Below are 7,147 nucleotides of genomic sequence, written 5' to 3' on the forward strand. Positions count from 1 at the left end.
AAAAAAAAAAAAAAAAACCACAGCAGTGTGTGACTAGGGAAGAGAAGACAACTGGTCTACCCTGTGCCTTTGGGCCAGGCCTGTACCCCTTGCAGGTTCTGTCTCTTGTTTCACCTTCTATCCATTGGTGGAGAGCAGGGCTCTAATTATCTATTACAGACTTATCCTATCCTGTGGCCTGGATCAGGTTGACCCCCTTCAAGTGCTTCTACCTTCTGCCGTACATCAAGGATTACCACCGAGTGGGATTTTCGGTGCTCTCCATAGTGTATGATCTTGGGGAGATCATACTCCATCTAAGCTGGTTTTCACTGACCTTCCTCGAAGAAGAGTAACCCGTCCATGGCCAGCAGCCATAAAGTTCCCTCATTTCTTTTCTTCAGGGTTGATGAGTAAAGTAGAATTATGGGTTGATGTTTGGTTCAATCTTACTAATTTCAGGTACAAATAACAAGAAGTCAAGGGGAGAAGGATGGAAGAGGATGGGAGTCTCAATGTAAGCCACATGGCGTCTGTAGACAGGCTCCCCGTTAGATATACTTGCTCCGTGTGGTGCTTCATGTCTTCAAGAGCAAATTTATGTCTTAGAGCAACATGTTCTGTCCGTGGAGAATGTCTAGACACCTCCCCAGCTCACTCTGCTCCAGAGACCAATGCTTTATTTTGTTGAAGCCTGCTGACTAACAGGTACGGGGCATCATTACATTAATCTGTCTCTTCATGCTGCTTTCCCCCAGGAAGAAAAGCATGGAGAAAATCAAAACTGTAGCATTTTACACAGGCAATTACTGAGCAGTAGGATTCCTAACTCTATTACCAAGTAAGAGAAAAGTACCATTATTTCTTTCCTTTGAATTCTCACTGACGAAACCAAAAAAAGGACATTTTTACCCTTTATATAAGCTTAGAAAGAGATAGTGATAAATCTTATCACTTCAATGCTTTGCAGAATGAACAATAGTAAAGAATTTCTCAGGCTAGGAGCCAGTGGCTCACACCTGCAATCCTAGCTACCCAGGAGGGTGAGATTTAGAGAATCAAGGTTAGAAGCTAGTCCAGGCAGAAAAGCACAAGAGAGTCCATCTCCATAAGAATTAGCAAAAGGTCTGGCTGGAGGCATAGCCCAAGTAGGAGAGTATCAGCCAAGCAAGCAAGCCAAGCAAGCAAGCTGAGCAAGCACAAAGCCCTGAGTTGACACCCTGGTCTGACAGGGTTTTTTATTAGTAGTATTATTTTACTATTATATTTAGTAATAGATATAGTCATTGCTATAATAGTATTAATTTCAATGTAATTTTTTCTTTCTCAAATGGCACAATGCAGAATGATTTTTTTTTGTCCAAGACTAGGACTCAGACTCAGTAACTGATGCCTTCTGCTCACTGGCAGGTACCCTACCATCTGAACCATGCCTCTAACCTCAAGAATGATCTTTATCTACAAATAAAATTATGTCCTTGAGACCAGAATTCAGGCAGATCCACTAGCTAAATTTGAGCCAAATAATAATAATTAATTACATAAAAATTGGGCAAAACAAAAGCACATCCTCTTCTCCAGAAGGCTTCCAGGGCACTGGCTCAAAGCTCTATTAAATACCATATAGTCAACATATCTTATTTAAAATCAAGGTGCCTTAGGCAAAAGAGCAGAAGGCCAGGCAGTAAAGCAGTGCCCCCTAGCTTCCCTCCCTGGGGATATTAGTCCATCCCCAGATGTCTTTGGTCAGAGGACTGGCTTACACTGTGTGCTAATACTTTCTGAAGCAGAAACAGACATAGAGGAAATGTCTCCAGCCACAGCCCATCCATCACAGATTTGCCAAGGAGTTAGGCAAGATCTTCTACAATCCAGTCCCACAACTAGCTAACGCTTTCCCTAGTCAGTTCAGCTGACGAAGAGCTATTGCATGGTGTAGAATGCTTATGCCCTAACCAGTCTCGCCCCTGCCCTCTGAATGAATATTCCTGCCTGTTTGGAACATATCTAAAGTCAATCTTTCCCCTTTCAAAGTCCTTCCAGGCACTCAAGTGCCACTTCCTTATCAGCCTTGGTGAACTATACCAACCCTGCAGAACAATCTCATCTCTGACTTACATTGTATTTTCAACTCTTCCCTGGAATTCCTATTTCTCTGCATGCACCTGCCCTTTCCATGTGCATTGCTGGGCTCACCTGCTTAGCCTTCAAGCTTCAGCTCAACTGTCACACACCTGCATCAGACCACATCTGCAGTTAGCCTTCTTGGGTCTCCTCATAATTTTTTTCCACCTACTAGGAGAGTAGGAAGTGAGTAAGGGGTGCATCCCAGCCTTCTGATTTATAGCAATCATTAATAAATTGTATTAAATTAATAAGTGGTTGAGTGATTAAGACACAGATGTCAACTTCACATTTTACTTGCTGTTTGTCCAACAAATCTACACTTCGGAGGAGGGAGAGCTCCACCTGCTCATAGCCCTGGATGCATGATGAGTCCCAGCCTCATCTCATTTTTACCTCATATAAAGCAAAAAACCCTAGAGAATTTCCTCTCCCACTCAGATCCAACCAGTCTCCTCTTTCCTCCCACCAACACTCCCACTCTCATTCCCAACTAAGACTTGTTTCTTATTTCACTGAGAAAATAGAAGCCATCAGAGTTTCTGTCACTGTGGAGCACAGATGAAAATTAGGGCAATCTGCTGAAGCCAGACGCGAGAGCAGGTGATCAGTGAGGCGCATGGGCACGGACAGGTTGGTGCACACTCCTATGGCTTCCTTGCTCAGGAGGATCTGGACATAACGTCTTCAGTTTATAATAATACGACCCAGATTACTCTCTGTACATCAGCCAGCGTGAGCATTTAAACATGTCATTTAGGCCAGGCGCTGGTGGCTCACACCTATAATCCTAGCTACTCAAAAAGCTGAGATCTGGGGCTTGGTGGTTCAAAGCCAGCCTAAGCAAGAAAATCCATGAGACTGTTATCTCTGATAAACTACTCAGAAAAAGCCAGAAGTGGTGCTGTGGCTCAAGCGGTAGAGCACTAGCCTTGGGCAAAAAAGCTCAAGGACAATGCCCAGTGCCCAGGACTGCACTTCACACACACACACACACACACACACACACACACACACACACACACAAATGTCACTGTGTTGTTCACAGTGTCCCAAGTACTTCCTCTTCCATTTGAGAAAATTCTAGACTTTCCAGAGCTGCTCTTGACCTCTATGAACTGACTCCGTCTTGTCTCACCACTTATACACCACGCTTCTGCCATATTGGTCTTCTGGCTCTTTCTTGTGAGACTAATATTCCTGATGCAAACAGCCATATGTTTCTTGCATTTGGTCTTTAACTCTTTCTGTTCCTATGGCTGGTTCCTAAGATAGATATGTCTTATTGCTCTCTCCATACACCTCCTGCTTAATGTAGCATCCTTGGCAAAGCCTTCCTTCCCTGCCTACATTATAAGCAAGACCCAAATCTTTCATTTGCCAAAAATTTACCCAGCATTTTTTTACGTCACTTACCATTGCTAAGAAATACATTGTATAGTTTCATTAAGAATGTATTGTCTGTTTTGCCGATCTGAGTGTGAATTTTAAGAAGAAAAACATGTTGTTGTTGTTGTTCTTCTTCTTCTCCTTCTTTTGTTTTTTTTTTGGTCAGTCATGGGGCCTGAACTCTGGGCTTGGGCACTGTCCCTGAGCTCTTCAGTTCAAGGCTAGTGCTCTACCACTTGAGCCTCAGCACCACTTCTGGCTTTTTCTGCTTATGTGGTACTGAGGAATCTAACCCACAGCCTCATGCATGCAAAGAAAGCACTCTAACACTGAACCACCTTCCCAGCCCCCCCCCACTTTTTTTTTTGGTCAGGCATAGGGCTTGAACTCCAGGCCTGGGCGTTGTCCCTCAGCTCTTCAGCTCAAGGCTAGCGCTCTACCACTTGAACCACAGCGCCACTTCCTGTTTTCTGGTGGTTTATTGGACTTTCCTGCCAATCCTCAGATCTCAGCCTCCTGAGTAGCTCAGAACACAGGCATGAGCTACCAGTGCCTGGCCCTCTTCTTCTTTTTTATATTTACATCACAAAACCAATCTGGGCCTGAAAAGAAGAGTGCTTTTATTCATAGGTCACTTAGAGTAGACATTGGAAGGAAGGGACAGCTATGGAAGTGAGTCCATCATTGTGTGCCAACACCTGGAACAAAGCTCCAATTTCAAGGGTTTACAATAAAGTTTTACTTCTTGCCCATGTGGGTGTCAACATGGTGTTGCTATTCAGATAGTCCAAGGGGTGACCAGGTCCCAAATCTAAAAGAAGAAGAAAATTCTCCCATAGGACCATAGGGTTCTCACTGGCTCCTTCACAACTATTTGGAAGAGAAAGAACTAGAGGAAACATAGAGTATTAGGATTTAAGATCAGAGGTGAAGGTGATGTATGTCTATTTTGCTCACATTCCTACATCATAATTCAGTCACTATCCCATCTGCAACTTAGCAGAAGGGAGCCCAGCAAAGTTGTCTAATTTGGAGTGCCAAGGAGTTTAAAAAAAGTGGGATTAGGTGAACACAGCATCCTAATGTGTTTATGAAGCATCACCAGTGGGTAATGCACAGGCTGACTTACAAAGAATGTTTAAGAAGAAAGGAATAGCATAGGCAAGGACAAAGAGGCATTAAAATAACAAGAACAATAAAAATGGCAGCTGGGTGCCAATACCTCACATCTGTAACCCTAGCTACTCAGAAGGTTGAGAGCTGAAGTTTGCCATTGGAAGGCAGCTTGGGTAGGAAAATCCTTGGGGCTCTTATCCCCAATTAACCACCAAGTGGAACTGTGGATGAAGTGGTAGATTGCTAACCTGGAGCAAAAAAAAAAAAAAGCTCAGGGACAGTACCCAGGCCTTAAGTTCATGCCCCAGTACCCACATACCCACAAAAATAACAATAATAAAATAGCACACTTTAGGATATTCCAATTGTACATGTGGCTAACTAGATAGTATGAAACAGAGGCATAAGGTTGGGAGAATGGGTAGAACTGGACCATAAAAGACCCTATAGGCCATCAAAACAGATTCTGACTCATCCTGAGAGGGAGAGGGAAGAGCTGGAGAATAATATGATTAAATGTGTGTTTATTTCAAGAAGTAATTCTGATGGCTGTATGGAGGATGAATTGGGGAATACAGAAAATGTAGACAAGATAATTAGATAGGAAACTGTTGCAAAGTAACAGTTGCAAAGAAAAAAGGAAATGCTGAAGGACGGCAGCCAAAACTCAGGTAACACTTATATAATGCTCATTAAATTCTTGCTTCTTTCTTGAAAGTTTCAGGAGCACTCTTGCTGTCTTTGATGAGTTGAAGATCTGATGTTTAATGGGAGGCTTAGAAACTCAGCGAATGGAGAGAAGAGCGAAAGTACATCTTGATGAAACCTATAATTGGATGTCTAATTGTCTAACCATTAAAATTTGCAGGTCAATCTAAATGGATACAGCTGTTTTGCCATCAATGATAAGAGATTGGGAAGGGACATGCAGAGCTGAGGAAAGGATATCAGTGATAGTGAGTGCAAAATGGGAGACAATGATAAACACCTTCCCAGTATCTATTGTGAAAATACAATTCTAATTAACGATCAGGTGGAAAGAGAAGAATTTTTCACCATGACATGACATTCAGTTCCACTAAATAAGTTACTATTATGCTTTCATCAAATGAAGCTTCAGGTTTTTCCATAACCAAAAGTTTTTAACATTCTTTCCATTTTTTGCCTTATAATTATTAACTTTTCTTTTCTCTTACTTATGGCTAATCCATAATAATTCTGATTCTAAAATAATTAGATATGCCATCTAAATATATTAAAGTCATTAAGGAAAACAAGGCTAAGCTATTTTGCTTTTGCTCTGAAAGAATATAGGTGTTAGAAAGTAGAGAGAAAATTTAAGCATCACCAATGCTGTGTAAAACAAAATTGGTAAATCTGAAATCATGCACAACACCTATTGTATTGAAATGGTAGAATTGGGAGTACTAGACTGATTTTTCTCTGTCAAACTTTTCGTGTAAATACATTACTTTATAATAAAAATGAATAATGATAGGATCACTTGTATATGTTAATTGACTTGTGAAATCATCAAGGATTCCTGGGTTCAAATTTCAGCACTACTATTCATAGACATTGAGCAATCTAATACCACTGTAATTATTGTTACTGAGATGAGTATTATTAGATAACATCCAGTGGCTATTATGTGCTAGTCATGTTGTAAGGTATTTTGTGAATATTAGCTCATATTATCGAATCATTCAAAATATGTTTCTCCAGTTGTGACAACAGGAGTGAACCTAGCAGTCCTGTTAGATAAAATAAGCCAGGTACAATGTTTATATACAGACAGGAAGAGCCCCTACCTACACAACTACCCCCAAAACCCCATTTTCCCTCACCTCCCAGGAGAGGAAGAAATTGGCTTGAATATTCAGCATCCCAAATTTTCTGAAGTACTTTGTCAGATTACAAAATTCTGTCTTGATCTTGAGAATCATGTATTTCCTCTATCATTCTCCAAGTCTTTTCGTTGAAATTCAGGGGTTCCTGTCTCTTCTTCAATTGGTGTAATCTTCATAGAACCAGAGCAAGAGATGTCTTCCTGTTTTCCCTACTAGAGAGCTTGCTCTCCTCCCTTCCCTTTATCTGTTCCTTCCCTTCTTTCTCTTCTTTCATTCTAAGCAACACCTTCCCAGACCACCCTACAAACACCATGGAAGAAAAGATGTGCTGAAATCTTTCATGTTAAAAGTTTTCTGCATTAGGAACTGTTTTGTTCATTCATCAAACTCAATTAGAAGGGCTAAGGGAGGAGCTTAAGAGATAGAGCACCTGCCTAGCAAGCACAAGGTTCTGAATTCGAAGCCGAGCACCACCCAAACAAAAATTCATTAGAAGACAGGCCTAATGGTATAAAAGTAGGATCATGGCCAGTCTGGGCAAAGTTAGCAAGAGTTTTTCCACTGTGTGAAAAACTAATTATAAAAAGAATGGGGGTCCCTCCCCCCACAGTACAAACCCTGCTTTCGCTGTATTTGATGTCGGTATAATTTGGGGAGGGGAAGGGGAAAAACAAATGGTTTAAATAGGG

Source organism: Dipodomys ordii, unplaced genomic scaffold (assembly GCF_000151885.1).
Source record: "Dipodomys ordii isolate 6190 unplaced genomic scaffold, Dord_2.0 Scaffold139, whole genome shotgun sequence".
NCBI classification, from domain to species: Eukaryota; Metazoa; Chordata; class Mammalia; order Rodentia; family Heteromyidae; genus Dipodomys; species Dipodomys ordii.